This window comes from Balaenoptera physalus (assembly GCF_965194825.1).
Source record: "Balaenoptera physalus genome assembly, chromosome: 6".
NCBI classification, from domain to species: Eukaryota; Metazoa; Chordata; class Mammalia; order Artiodactyla; family Balaenopteridae; genus Balaenoptera; species Balaenoptera physalus.
Window position 1 is genome coordinate 114,398,935 of NC_138885.1, and position 14,936 is coordinate 114,413,870.

Consider the following 14,936-nt stretch of genomic DNA (forward strand, 5'->3'; position numbering starts at 1 on the left):
GGAATCAGCACAAGTAACGGGCACAAGGCCATGAAAGAGCACGATTCAAGTGGTGAACAGCTGGGCATGGCTATGCTATCAGAAGCATGTGAATCAAGGTTTTTACCTGAAAGTGCACTCACGTCTAATCAACATATTTTTGATTAATTAGATTCGTATGTACACTGTACACATGACACTCTTTCCTATTGATACAGCGCTTGATGTATTCAACTGACTACTAGTGCAGAGGAGAAAGGAAAGGAGCAAAAAGCATGAAAAAGAATAAATAAAATTGTTAGGTAATAGTCATCCACAAAGAAAACAGAACATTAACCTTCCCCAAGCCTAATGTTGCAAACACTGTTGATTATGTGCCGAGGAGTCATCTCCCCTTTTTCCTTCCTAACAAAACCCCCGTTATTTGTTTTGTTCTGTTTTGTGGGGGAATCCACCCTTTTCTGCATAGCCCTGTGCTTCAGGAGAGGCAGGAGCTTCAGGTCAAGCCCCAAGGAGTAACACGTGATTAGTCTAACTGCTCGTGTTTCTCCCCTTCTTCTTATCAGCGTTTAGGTTACATACATGCATGGGACACAGTTCTAGCCAATAAGGCGTGGTGTGGGGGCCAGTGTGAGGTAAGTCTGTCAGGGGCTTATGGGAAAGCTCTTACTCCAAAGGAGAAGCAGTCCTCTCCCCTGCTGGGTATTGTTTTGTCTGCCTGTGATGCCTACCACTGTGGGCACCATCTTGCAACCACAAAGGAGCTAAGTTGACCCAGTGAAGAAGGATGGCATTGAGGCTGCCTGAACTGTTGGCCTCCAGACTTGTTGTTATGTGATACGATACGCTGCTTATTTTTTAATACATTTGAGTCCCTGTTTTCTTTCACTTGCAACCAAGAACATTGTAACTACTACTTGCAGTCTGTACACTTAGGATGAGATCTGCCCACTTAAACTTGGCTAATGAAGTCTCTGGAGGAGATTTAAGGAGAAAAATTTATGCCCTTTTTTTTCCACCAGAAAAATTGTTGTTTATCCTTCAAGAGCATTCAAGACCCACTCAAATGTCATTTCTGTCAAGCTGAGTGCTTTGTTATTGCCTGTACTCCCACAGCCCTCCCACTACTTCTCTATTACAGCACTTTACTCATGTACTCTTTCAGCAAATATTTATTGAGTGCCTATTTGGGGCTTGGTAGTGTTTTAGGCACAGGGGTTACAGTAGGAAACTAAATGCATGGAGATTCCAATCTAGTAGAAGACAGACAATGAATGAAAAAATTTTAATGTGATGACTCTTATCAAAGGGAAAAAAAAAGAATTCTTGTAAAAGAGGGGGAAATAACTACCTTGAAATTTATTTTATTGTACTGTGATTCTCTGTTCATATGTCAGTTTTTTCCACTAGATTGTGTGTTCTTGTAACCTCACATCACCCACCACTTCCCTGGGGGATTGCATTTTCCAAAGATGGCTGCGAAAACCTCTCCCATCCCACAGGTTTTTCTGCAATGTGATCTTGCCATTCCCCATAGGGGAGGGATGTAGGCGGTCCTAAGTCTCCTCCTCTTGAATCTCAGTGGGCTTGTGACGGTTTTGACCCATGGACTGTGTTGGAAGTGATGCTCTAAAACTTCCATGGATAGGTCATAAAAGGCCGTGTAGTTTCTACCTGGGTCTCTTGGGACACTTGTTTTTTGGAAGTGCTTTTTCTTGGGACACTCCCTCTTGACACCTACATATAGATGCTCCACTTGACAGTCCCAGCTGAGTGAGCCTTCAAGTCATCCCAGGTTAGGTAAAGAAGCTTCCAGATGATTCCAGCCCCCAACCTCAAGTCATTCCTAGTTGTTCAAGTCTTCCCAACTGAGGCCCCAGATGTCATGAATCAGAGACAAGCCATCCCTGCTGTGCCCTCTCCAAATTCCTGATCCACCGTATCCATGTGCATAATAAAATGCCTGTTGGTTCACACCACTACTTTGGAGTGGTTTGTTACACAGCAGCAATGACTGGAACCCCCCAGATCTGCCTTTCTGTGAAATTTTAATCCAGTAGACAACTTTTTTTCTTTTCACCTGACCCAGTTGGTGATCAACTTATGCACTGAAGCTTGAGAACTTTCATCCATCTTACTTTCATCCCATTGAGTGTCGCTGTTGATGATATGCATGTGAAATGTCTAATCTTTTAAAACACAAATCTTCACCATTGATCTTAATATCCTGCTGCAGTGAGTTCCCCAGTTCAATTGTGTGTAGTGGGGAAAAAGTGCCTCCTTTTATCCATTTTAAACATGCTTCCTTTTCATCTCATCTTGTCCTCTTGCTCTTCCCCAAGTAAAGTGATTTCCATTTTGTGGGTACCTAGACACAGAGAACTGAGTTGAGACAATAATCTTTCTTTGGTTACCCAGAAGGCCTCGGGCGTGCTGCGACGGGGAGCAGTGGATTTTAGCTGGTGACTTAAAGGTGGTGGAACACTGTATTCTAATTAGTCACAAGTTTAGTTCCAAGCTTTCAAAAAATAGTCTAGATTCTGCAAGACACAGTAGGTGTCCTCTTGTGGTGCTGGGAAGTAGAGCACAGTAGAGAGGGAAGAGCACTGGCCAGTACATAAGGCAATCCGGATTCAAGTCTCGTCTTGTGAGCCAGCTGTGTGCCCTTGGGCATAACACTTAGCCTCTCTGGACCTCATTCTCCTCAACTATAGAGTGAAGAGATTCAACCAGAGGGTTCTGGAGCACCCTTTTGCCTCTAACTTTGTATGAATTCTATGTATTTGCCAGTCATTTAGAAACATCTACTACATAAATCCACGGGAAGGAAAAGTTTGTATTCCAAACAGTTTGCCATTTTAGCTTCAAAGTGGAGTTGGAGAGAGCCACCACTCCCCCCTAACAAATTTTCTAGTTTTTAGAAAACTAATGTTATCGTTTTCCAAAAACACAATCCAAATTAGGCTTCAATTACCAAAAAATATATCCTGCTGTGACTGTTAAGTGACAGGTCTTGCAACCTGAGTCCTTTTAGTTTGGGGGTGCACCCCAGGGCTCCCATCAGCCTTGCTTTCATGAGCCTATCAATTCTCACGGTGCCATTGCTCGATGTTTGCATGGGGACAACTCCATTCTAAGTGATGAGAGTGAATGGATGGGGTGAACTGCTGCTGCATATGGCCACCTTGGGGAGGAAAAAGAATATTGTCCCAGTGAGCAGTCCAGTAGGAACTATTCAAGGGAATCTCTAGAAATCTGAAATCTCTTCCCAATTCTTTCTCCCCCTACAGAAGAAAAAAGGCAGTTACCATGTGGGACTTGGGGAAAGCATTCAGTCTCACTCAACCTGGACTCATTTCACTAATTTTCTGGTCTGCTTAATATTTCTTCAACAGTTGTGATTCTTAGAACTTCGTGGGCTCTAACCCACTTCTTAAGCTCTGCATCCTGTTTTGTCTTACTGAATTTTCTCTTTCCAATCCCAGGTGGGTGGGGGAAATGCTTCTCATCTCTGATTTTAAAATTCATTCCAGAATCTCCACTATTGAAGTGCTACCATGCATTGAGAGGACAGATTGCTTTCACTGTTGGCTTAACAAACTCTATCAATAGCAACAAGTAGCATGACGAGGTTCTACTCAACAGAAACTTACTTGTAAGGTTAAGAAAACCCCTGCGGTCCTTAGACAAAACTTCAGGTAACAAGTAGGAGAATAACAGCAGTAAAAGTAATAAAAAATATATCTAGTGTTTAGAAGAGCTTTTTGAAAATATTCTAAAGAAGAACCCTCCCACACTTCCCTTAATAAGATATCTCATATGTGATCACACATATCCACTTCCTTATCATCAGTATCATATGCGAGGATGTTTTGACGTTTTTGTGAAGGCTTTCAAGGAAGGCTTGAAAACAACACAGCAGCATCTATAATGCATAATACTGTCAGTTGTATCAATGGGAAAACTGAAGATCATGTAGGATGAATCACTTGGTTATTATTTGCTTGTTTAAGTTATTTGGGTAAAACAAGTCAGAAGTGTCGCTTGTTTCTTAGAGCGGTGCTACCCCTGCGAGGCTGCCTTCATGTGCTCAGTGACTCCTTGATTGTAGCTAAAAGGGGGACCCAGGGTTCCACACACCACATTCTGTTCCCCCTTCTGTCATTCCTGCTCACACTCTAGTGGGGGGATGAGTTTGAAGGCTTGTTGTCTTCAAAACCCTTCTGTCTATGTGGGCTATGCTGCATCATTGCTTGTTGCCCAAAGGCGCTCTGCAAAGATAATTTACTGCCTAAGAAAGTGGTATATACAGAACTGGTCAAGCCATGGGTTGCACTTTTTACAAAATTAATAAACAATTTTTTAAAGCAGTTTTAGGTTTACAGAAAATTGAGCAGATAGGGCTTCCCTGGTGGTGCAGTGGTTAACAATCCTCCTGCCAATGCAGGGGACACGGGTTTGATCCCTGGTCTGGGAAGATCCCACATGCCACAGAGCAACTAAGCCCATGTGCCACAACTACTGAGCTTGCGCTCTAGAGCCCGTGAGCCACAACTACTGAGCCCGCGTGCCACAACTACTGAAGCCTGTGCGCCTAGAGCCTGTGCTCCACAACAAGAGAAGCCACCACAATGAGAAGCCTGTGCACCATAACAAAGAGTGGCCCCGCTCACCACAACTAGAGAAAGCCCGCGTGCAGCAACGAAGACCCAACACAGCCAAAAATAAAGAAATAAAGAAATAAAGTAAAATAAAATTTAAAAAAAGAAAATTGAGCAGATAGTACAGAGAGTTTCCATATATCCTCTCCTTTTCCCACTCACAGTTTCTCCTTAGTGCGGTTCTTAGTTCTCTCTTAGTTCTCTTGCCTTAGTGCAGTTACAATTTAGTACAATTGATGAACCAATATTCATATACCATTACTAACTAAAGTCCATAGTTTGCATTAGGATTCGCTCTTTGTGTTATACAGTTCCGTAGGTTTTGACAAATAATGTCATGTGTCCATCAATACGGTATCCTACAGAATAGTTTCACTGCCTTAAATATCTCCTGTGTTTCACCTAATCATCACTTCCTCACCCCGCCTTGACCCTTGACCCCTGACTATCACATCTCTTTACTTTCTTTCCCAGAATGTCATATCGTTGGAGTCATTCAGTATGCAGCCTTTTCAGATTGGCTTCTTTTATTTAGCAATATGCACTTAAGGTTCCTTCGTGTCTTTTCATGGCTTGATAACTCATTTCTTTTTTTTTTTTAATATCCTCTTTTTTTTAGAAGAAGAAATTACAAATAACAAAACATTAGCAAAATGAGTAGAAAGTACAGCGACTTCTCATATACTCCCCCTGCCCTCACACATGCACAGCCTTCCCCATCATCAACATCCCACACCAGAGTGGTACATTTGTTACAATAAATGGACCTACATTGACACATCGTTATCACCAACGACCGTGGATTGTATTAGGGTCTGCTGTTGGTACTGTATTCTATGGGTTGTTTTTGTTTTGTAATTAATTAATTAATTTATTTATGGCTGTGTTGGGTCTTTGTTTCTGTGCGAGGGCTTTGTCTAGTTGCGGCAAGCGGGGGCCACTCTTCATCGCGGTGCGCGGGCCTCTCACTATCGCGGCCTCTCTTGTTGCGGAGCACAGGCTCCAGATGCGCAGGCTCAGTAATTGTGGCTCACGGGCCCAGTTGCTCCGCGGCATGTGGGATCTTCCCAGACCAGGGCTCAAACCCGTGTCCCCTGCATTAGCAGGCAGATTCTCAACCACTGCGCCACCAGGGAAGCCCTGGGTTTCTTTTTTGCTTCTTCTGTTTTTTTTTTTTTTTTTTTACAAAACAGCAGCAGGAAAGAAAAATGCAGGAGGCAGATGAGCCAGGCACCGGGGTTCAGATCAGAAGGGAGCAGGGAGACCAAGCTGTTACTGCAGGCTGGCCCCGGGACTCTGTCCCAGCATCCTGGGAGCACGGCAACAAGCCCTAGAAGGAGCAGAGAGTGGGTGAGGAGACGGCTGTCCCAGCTCGGTGGCGGCACCGCTCCTTGGGCGGCCACCCTGGCGGTCAGCCAGGTTGGGAGCACTTGAGGCTCCTGTGTTTGGAGGCCTGGTCTCCAAAGCACGGACCCACAGGGGCCAGGCAGAGGAAGGAGGTAGGAAGGGCCGGCACAGAAGGGCTATGAGTTCTACCTGGGTCCCCCGGGACCACGGGGCCCAGGTGGGCAGGGGCAGTCAGGACGCTTCCCTGCTTGTCAGACAATCAGCTTCTTCAGGAAGGCCTCCAGCTGGTCCTCATCCTTGATGCCCACAAACTTGTCCACCACATCCCCATTCTTGATGGCCAGCACGGTGGGCACAGCTGATACCTCATACTCTATGGCGAGGTCTGTGTGGTCATCAATATCCGCCTTGGCCATCACCACCTTTCCATGCTGCTTGGCCACCACCTTCTCTAACCTTGGCCCCAGGATCTTGCAGGGACCACATCACTGTGCATGGAAATCCACAACCACTGGTGTCTCACTGTTGACAACTCAGTCTTGAAAGTCTGGTCCATCCTGGATGTTAAAGGTCATTGTACAGACTCTGGTGGTGTATATTGACTGGGCTTGGCTGGGTGTTACTGTCAGGTTATTAGGACTGCGCTGTGGGGTCTGCAGGGCCCTGGAGGCAAGGGGCGCCCACTGACTCTGAGAGGGCTTCCTGCAGATTATGGAGGCCAGGAACCTCCCCAGGAGAAGTCGCTAAGCCATCTCCCTGCAGCGAGAGCAGAGGGGTGCACAACGCGGCCCTCCCCACCGGTCAAGGGCACTTCTGTTCCCTATTCATTTCTTTACTCACTGCCTGCCATCCAGCTTGCACACATCCCCAGTCACCCAGTTGCCGCAGCCAATGGTATTTGTAGCTTTCCTGCCCCACGGACAACACTGGACAATTGCGAATGGAGCATCTACTGGCCAGGTACTGTGCTAGGTGCTCTGCTCCAGAAATGAGAAGCAGATGTGATCCCTACCCTCATGGGACTCACGTGATCAGTCATTCCTAATTAATACTCAGGTCCCTTGATTGCCACTGCTCCCTTTGGCAGGTTTACTTAAATGCCACTTAAATCTCCCTATTTTTGAAGACCTCTCCTTTCCTTCCCTTCCTTCTCTTCCTTCCTTCTTCCTTTCCTTCTTCCCCTCCTTCCTTCCTTCTTTCCTTCCTTCCTTTCTTCCTTTCCTTATTATACATGTCTTCTCAAGGCAATCACTTCTATACCTACAGCTTCAATTACTTTGTGTATACTCTAATGACAACACAATTTTAAATGTTGTTTTCATTTACCAGTTTTTTTGTTTGTTTGTTTTTCTTTTTTGGTTTATTCCTAGGTATTTTATTCTTTTTGTTGCAATGGTAAATGGGAGTGTTTCCATAATTTCTCTTTCAGATTTTTCATCATTAGTGTATAGGAATGCAAGAGATTTCTGTGCATTCATTTTGTATCCTGCAGCGTTACCATATTCATTAATTAGCTCTAGCAGTTTTCTGGTGGCAGTTTTAGGATTCTCTATGTATAGCATCATGTCTTCCGCAAACAGTGACAGTTTTTTTTTTTTTTTTAATTGTTTTAGCTGCTCAAATGAGTTGCATCATTTTTTTTGTTTTTTTTAAAACTTCATTTATTTACTTATTTTTGGCTGTGTTGGGTCTTCGTTTCTGCGCAAGGGCTCTCTCTAGTTGTGGCAAGCGGGGGCCACTCTTCATTGCGGTGCGCAGGCCTCTCACCATCGTGGCCTCTTTTGTTGTGGAGCACAGGCTCCAGACGCGCAGGCTCAGCAATTGTGGCTCACGGGCCTAGTCGCTCCGCGGCATGTGGGATCTTCCCATACCAGGGCTCGAACCCGCGTGCCCTGCATTGGCAGGCAGATTCTCAACCACTACGCCACCAGGGAAGCCCAACAGTGACAGTTTTACTTCTTCTTTTCCAATTTGTATTCCTTTTATTTCTTTTTCTTCTCTGATTGCCGTGGCTAGGACTTCCAGAACTATGTTGAATAATAGTGGTGAGAGTGGACATCCTTGTCTCATTCCTGATCTTAGAGGAAATGCTTTCAGTTTTTCACCATTGAGAATGATGTTTGCTGTGGGTTTGTCATATATGGCCTTTATTATGTTGAGGTAGGTTCCCTCTATGCCCACTTTCTGGAGAGTTTTTATCATAAATGGGTGTTGAATTTTGTCAAAATAAACACTCTTCATCGCGGTGCGTGGGCCTCTCACTATCGCGGCCTCTCTTGTTGTGGAGCACAGGCTGCAGACGCACAGGCTCAGCAATTGTGGCTCACGGGCCTAGTCGCTCCGCGGCATGTGGGATCTTCCCAGACCAGGGCTCGAACCCGTGTCCCCTGCATTGGCAGGCAGATTCTCAACCACTGCGCCACCAGGGAAGCACGTATTACTTATCTGGATGAGTAAGTTTTTGGCATCCCCTTAAAGTCATCTCACTCTAGGGTCCCAGCCCATGAGCCATGGGAGGGGGTCCATGGTGGTGGCATGGATGAGTCTAGGTAGGCAGAAGGGCCATAGAGAGTCATGGGATGCAGCTTGCACTTCCTCCCTTGGCAGGAAGGTCCCAGGGAGAGATTGCAGGGGGTCCATGAATATGGATGGGGAAAACCTCTGCAGTTAACCCAAATTGAGCATTTCTGACAACTATGACTATAGAGGAGATGACAGTAGCATTAACTGTATCTTTGATTTGTTACCAATTTGTCACCAAGAGAAGTCTGATGTATTTTCAGAGCAGGTTAGAGTTGAAGCAGATTTTATTTGTACCCACCACTACTTTGAAATGACAGAAGTTATTAGTACCACCTCTAGAGCTTATGATTGGAAGTACTGAGAAAGAAGCACATGTATTATGACATTGGAATTTCTTTTTTTAATTTAACTATATTTTTACAGAATCGAGTTTCCTTGTAATCTTATGTATATTATTTTATGTATTTATGCAGTGGTAATCAATATAGTCAGTAACTTGCCAAAGAAGGTCTGGGGCGTAGAAGTGCTTACAAACCCCCTCCTCTCAATCCTTTAACCTCTTGGGCCAAGTCTTTTACTCTGAGCATTGGAGATAAAAATCCCTGCCCTCCAGTATTACTGGGAGGATCAAATTCGACACTGTGCACGAACATCCCCATGCCCAATGTGAGGTGTTTTCAGTATTCAAAGGATGTGAAGTGAATGTGACATTCCAAATAGAAAAGAAACAGCAATAACTCACATGCATTTGCTGCTCGTGCTGCCATAACAAAGCACCGAAGATTGGGTGGTTTAAATAACAGAAATTTATTAGGACTTCCCTGGCGGTCCAGCGGTTAAGACTCTGCACTCCCAATGCAGGTGGCACGGGGTCGATCCCTGATCGGGGAGCTAAGATCCTGCACTCGGCGTAGCCAAAAAGAATGAGAAACAAACAGAACTTATTTTCTCACAGTCTTGGAGGCTGGAAGTTCAAGTCAAGGTGTCGGCAGGGTGGGTTTCTCCCGAGTCCTCCCTCCTTGCTGTGTCTTCACACGGTCTTCCCTCTGTGCATGTCTGTGTCCCAGTCTCCTCTTCTTATAAGGACACCAGTCAGATTGGATAAGGAAGGGTCACCCTAATGACTGCATTTGATTTATTTACTCCTTTAAAGGCTGTCTTTCCAAAAATAGTCGCATGCTAAGGTGCTGGGGGTTAGGACTTCAACATATGAATTTGAGGCGGGAGACACAATTCATCCTATCTTGAAAAAAAGACTGGATGCCTACCCAGGTCAAGGGGAGCAGAAGGGGCGACCACCCACCTCATCTCACATCCACGGCAGGCAGGTGATGGAAATCTCTGTCCTCACTCCTGTTTACTTCTCCAAGTGCGTTCACCACGTGCTACCACCTGATACAACCATCTCCCTTTGTAGTTTCGGTTCCAGTCTCCCTGAGGAAAAGTAGGAGCAAGCCCCAAAGCAAACCTCGGCCAGAGGGTTGTAAGTGAAGTTGGCGAGCACACCCCTCTTCTTTGTTTCATACGAGAAGCTTGTGGCAGATGCTTCCTCACAGCTGAGACATGCTCTGCAAACATCACCGAGAGGCCACTGCGGCATGGAGCACACGACTCCTGGACTCGCAGGCCTTTCTGAGTAGGCCAGTCATGCAAACAAATATTGGCCTATGTGTTAGGAGCCGTTAGATGGGCCTCGATGAAATTACATATTGGATTCCATGAAAACTGGGCAGTAATTCTCACGAGAAGTTTAACACCTCTTCCTACTGTCTTTTTTTTTTTTTTTAAATAATAGACTTTTTTTTAAAGAGCAGTTTTAGATGTACAGAACGGTTTAGCATATAGTACAGAGAGTTCCCAATTTTCCTCCTCCCACACACCATTTCCAGTGTTAACATCTTTTGTGTAACAGTAGTACATTTGTTACAATGAATGAATCAATATTGATAAAATCCACAGCTGACATTGGAGTTCACTTCCGTTTCTGTACAGGTCTACCTGTTTGGACAAATGCAAAATGTCATGTATCTGCCACTACAGTATCATGCAGAATCCATTGACTGCCCTGAAAATCCCTTGTGTTCCCCATATGCGTCCCTTCTTTCCCATCCCCAGAACCCCTGGCAACCACTGATCTTTTCAGTTTTGCCTTTTCTAGAATGCCGTAGAGTTGGACTCATACAGTATGTAGACTTTTCAGATTGGCCTCTTTCGCTTAGTGATAGGCATTTAAAGTTCCTCCTTGTCTTCCCATGCCTTGATAGCTCATTTCTTTTTATTGCAGAATGATATTCTATTGTGTGGATGTGCCACAGTTTGTTTATCCATTCACCTACTGAGGACCATCTTGGTTGCTTTCGGTGTTTGGTGAGTAAAACTGTTGAACATTCCTGTGCGGGTTTTTGTGCAGACATAAGTTTTCAACTTAGTTGGGTAAACACCTAGGAGCATGGTTGCTGGATCGTATGTTTTGCTTTGTAAGAGACTGCCAAACTGTCTTCCAAAGTGGTCTTACGTTTCGCATTCCCACCAGCAACGCGGAAGAGTTCCTGTTGCTCAGCACCCTGTTAGCATTTGATTTTTTGCCGAGCTGCGTGGCTTGTGGGATCTTAGTCCCAAGACCAGGGACAGAACACAGCCCTGGCAATGAAAGCGCCAAGTCCTAACCCCTGAATTGCCAGGGAATTCCCCATATTTTGTCTTAATGTGCGTTTTCATTGTGATATGTGATATTCTGCATCTTTTCGTATGCTTGTTTGCCATCTGTATATCTCTTTGGTGAGTTTTTTTCCCCAGATCTTTTGCCCAGTTTTATTCTGTATTGTTTTCTTATTGTTGAGTTTTGAGAGTTCTTTGCATATTTTGGATATAATCCTTTATCAGATATGGATTTTGCAAATATATCTCCCAGTCTGTGGTTTGTCTTTTCATTAACAGTGTCTTTTGCAGAGCAGAAGTTTTTAATTTCAGTAAGTCCAATTCAGCAGTTTTTATTTTTTTCACGGATCATGTTTTTGGTGTTGTATCTAAAAACTCACTGCTAAACCCAAGGTCGTCTAGATTTTCTCCTACATTATCTTCTAGGAGTTTTATGTTTTTGCTTTTGACTTTTAGGCCCATGATCAATTTTAAGTTAGTTTCCGTGAAAAGCCTTGAGGTCTGGGCTAGATTAATTTTTTTGTTTGTTTTGTCTATGGATGTCTGTTGTTCCAGCACCATTTGTTAAAAAGGATATTCTTTCTCCATTGAAATACCTTTGCTCTTTTGTCAAAAATTAGCTGACTATATTTGTGCGGGTTCCTGCTGCCTTTTTATTAAACATTTGGCTACTGTTTAGGGGGAATACTGATAGCATTTGTTGCGAGCGGATTCTTGTATTCCAGCCCCCTGCAGTCAGCAACCAAAAATACTTGTTTGGAATATAGATATTGTGCAGTGGATACCTGTGTAGATCGTTGCTGCTCACGGCCTCCAAATTAACCTTTATACTTTTGTCAGAACGCACTAGCTCCTTTCCTGCTCTACTTTAATGTGCTTTTTCTCCTCTTTTCTTACACCATTCGAAAAATCTGCAAAACAGATGAAATAAAATAGTCTAATTTAACACGTTCCTACCACCCGTCTAGCATTCAGAAGGTGGAATTTCTCGGTGTTATTAGGATAAATGTAGGGGGTCGCGTTTCCTGTCTGAGGTCTTACAGAGTCCCTGGGGGCTCCTAGGAGTCTGTGGTAAAAGTGCTCGACTCCTTACTTGCAAGAAGATCATTGGGATTATTGGGACACGATCAAACAGGCAAGATGGATTCCAAGCTCCCTCGCATTGTTAGCTACGGAAGACCAGCTGTAAAAAAAGTGGTCACACCGGGTCCTAGTTTGGAAGCGAGGATTTCCACCACTTTCTCATACTTTAAATGATTGGCGTCTGCCAAGTAATCAAAACATACCAAGGAACCTTTTCATCGTGTTCAGTTCGGAATTTCCAAGCAGCTAAGGACAAGCACGGCTGGCAAGCCAGAGGGCCAGTTTGGCTGCGCGGCTACTCGAGAGTGTGCGGTAGCCGGGGGCCGTGTCCCTGTAAAGGCGAAAGCTGTAATGCTGTCAACTTGTTATTTACTTTCCAAATCTGAATGACTGAGCAAGGCGAAAGGAGAATCAATCAACCACAATGTGACCCTACAGGCGGAAAAAACGCAGCGCTCCCATCAGCAGGCGGTGGGGGAAGGGAAGCACGTGTAACCCGGGCAGGGTTGCATCAGGAGCTCGCTCGGGTTTTCTGTTGCCCCCCCTGGTTTTTCGATTGCCTGTTAATACCTCAGCATCAGTCCTCACAAGCCCAGGGAGCCCGGGAGCAACGACGGGCAAGCTCAAGGGAAGGTCCCACCACGTCCTTTTGGGGGGCCTTGAATGGCAACTGATACAAAATAAGGCAAAATCTATTCTGCTGATTCACAATTATGGAGACTGTGTAAGTGTATCTTTTATTGATGTGCTCTAATAATAATGTGCAGCAACCGTCGTTTTACATCACTGACGTTTCACAGCAATATTTGGCAGCATAATTTTTAGTCTGCCTTTTTGATGGAGGACCAGCCCCTTAAACACTCACTTCGGGCCCCCTCTCCGCACAACCAGTACAGCAAATGGCCCGGTGTCCCAGCAAGGAGCAAGTGAGGTGCCAGTGTAAAACGCTGAGTGTGTACTGGGCTCTTGGGGCGAAGCTCCTTATACGCCAAAGGGAGGGGCAAACTTATTCTAAAATATTCGGCAAAGCAGACACCCAAGGTGCCGGCGGGTGGGTGCAGATGTTTGTTTAAGTGAACTCAGGCCTCGAGTGGGGGGCAGTTGTCGCCAAGCAGGAGGGGAGGCAGGAGCGCTGGGGCCTCGGGTTCACCAGAGCTGGGCCGAGCGAGCTGCGGCAACCTTAGCACTTGGCTGGGGCCCGAGGCCCGACGCCTCCGGGCGGGGGCGGGGGTGAGAAGGCCCAAGCGCCCGGCTTCTTCCCCCTGCCCCCGCCGGGAGCCTCCACCCCGCTGGGCCCGAGTTTCTTTCTCCCCACGCACTGCCGGCTCTTCGCTGGAGGCATTTTGCAAAGGTCGAGGCTCCCCCCTGGGCCCCCACTTTTCCGGGGAGGGGAGGAGACCATTGGGGTGCCCTGCCGGCCGCCGATTTTGAGGAAGCGGCGTCCTCAGGCAGGTTGCAGGGGTTCTGCTAGGGCAGCTGGGCGGCTGCTTCTTGGAGGTGGGGGAGGGTAACAGAGCGGTGGCCCGGTTCCCCCCTCCCCTGGAAACCGCGGTGCTGGTGACCGGGCTCCTGTCCCCTCCTGGCTGGGTCCGGGCCTGGGACGGGGTGGGCACAGGCCTGCGTCTCCTTCCGCCCGCATGGAGGCCACGAGGAAGGGACGGGGTTCGGATACACTAGGGAGACCCGGGTTCCCTTCAGCCACCCCGGGCGCGGCGGGGAGAGCAGAGTCAGGGGTGAGGGACGGGGGAGGGTTGCAGGTTCCCCCGCCGTGGGGACGGGGCGGCTCAGGACGCGAGTCTTCCCTGGAGCCCTGGGGGAGGGGCTGTGTTGGGGGCGGACTCTCCCCCTCTTGGCTGTGGGGGAGGGCAGGCCTGGTGGCCTCACCCTCCGTGGGGGAGGGACCGGCTTGGGACGCGCCCCTCCCCCCCGGGCGTGTGGGTGGGGGGTGTGTCGGGGGGGAGGACTCGGGCTCCCGTTCCCCGGCGGTGGGGGAGGGTGCGGGCTGGGGGCCGTGGGGGGAGGGGCCGGCCCGGCGGCGGAGGCGGCCTCCCTGGCAGTCCTCCCGGCCGGGGTCGGCGCGCTGGCGGCCGCTCCCCCCGGAGGTCACTGCCCGTGCCGGTCCCTCCTGCCGTCCCGCCCTCTGCCGCCGCCACCGCTCCCGCCCCAACCCCCCCCACCCCCCCGCACTCTCTGCGCTCGGGAGCGAGGTGCCGCCAGCGCCGCCGCCGCCGCCGCGCCCTCGGCCGCCATTCGGCCGCCATTCGGCCGCCATTCGGCCGCCATTCGGCCGCCATTCGGCCGCCATTCGGCCGCCATTCGGCCGCCATTCGGCCGCCATTCGGCCGCCATTCGGCCGCCATTCGGCCGCCATTCGGCATCCGAAACTTTCCAGCGCTCGCGCCTCACGGGAACTCGGCTGAGGCGGGGCGGGGGCGGGGCGGGGGCGGGGCGGGGGCGGCGCGCGGCTGCTCCGGGTGCCGGGCCCTCCTCGGCCGCGGCACGGCCCGGGCTCGGCGACGGCCGGCCGGAGGGAGGTTCGGGGCGGCGGCGCCGCCGCAAGTTGCGCTGCTCGCGGCGAGGTGAGTGCGCGGGGCTCGGCCGGCCGGCTGGCCGGGCGCGGGGTGGGGCGGGGGGGGACGCCAACTTGTCCCGCATGGGGGCCGGCGGTTCCCTCCCTCCGGGGTC

At 48.2% G+C, this 14,936-nt stretch overlaps 1 pseudogene across 1 annotated transcript; it reads right to left on the bottom strand.

Moving 5' to 3' along the window:
* Positions 1-5,220: 5,220 nt before the first annotated feature.
* Positions 5,221-14,611, bottom strand: LOC309662257 (thioredoxin, mitochondrial pseudogene; annotated as a pseudogene). The gene is made up of 2 exons: positions 14,606-14,611; positions 5,221-6,730 (listed from the first exon to the last, which is right to left on the bottom strand). The product of its transcript is annotated as a thioredoxin, mitochondrial pseudogene (transcript).
* Between the last annotated feature and the right edge of the window lie 325 nt (positions 14,612-14,936).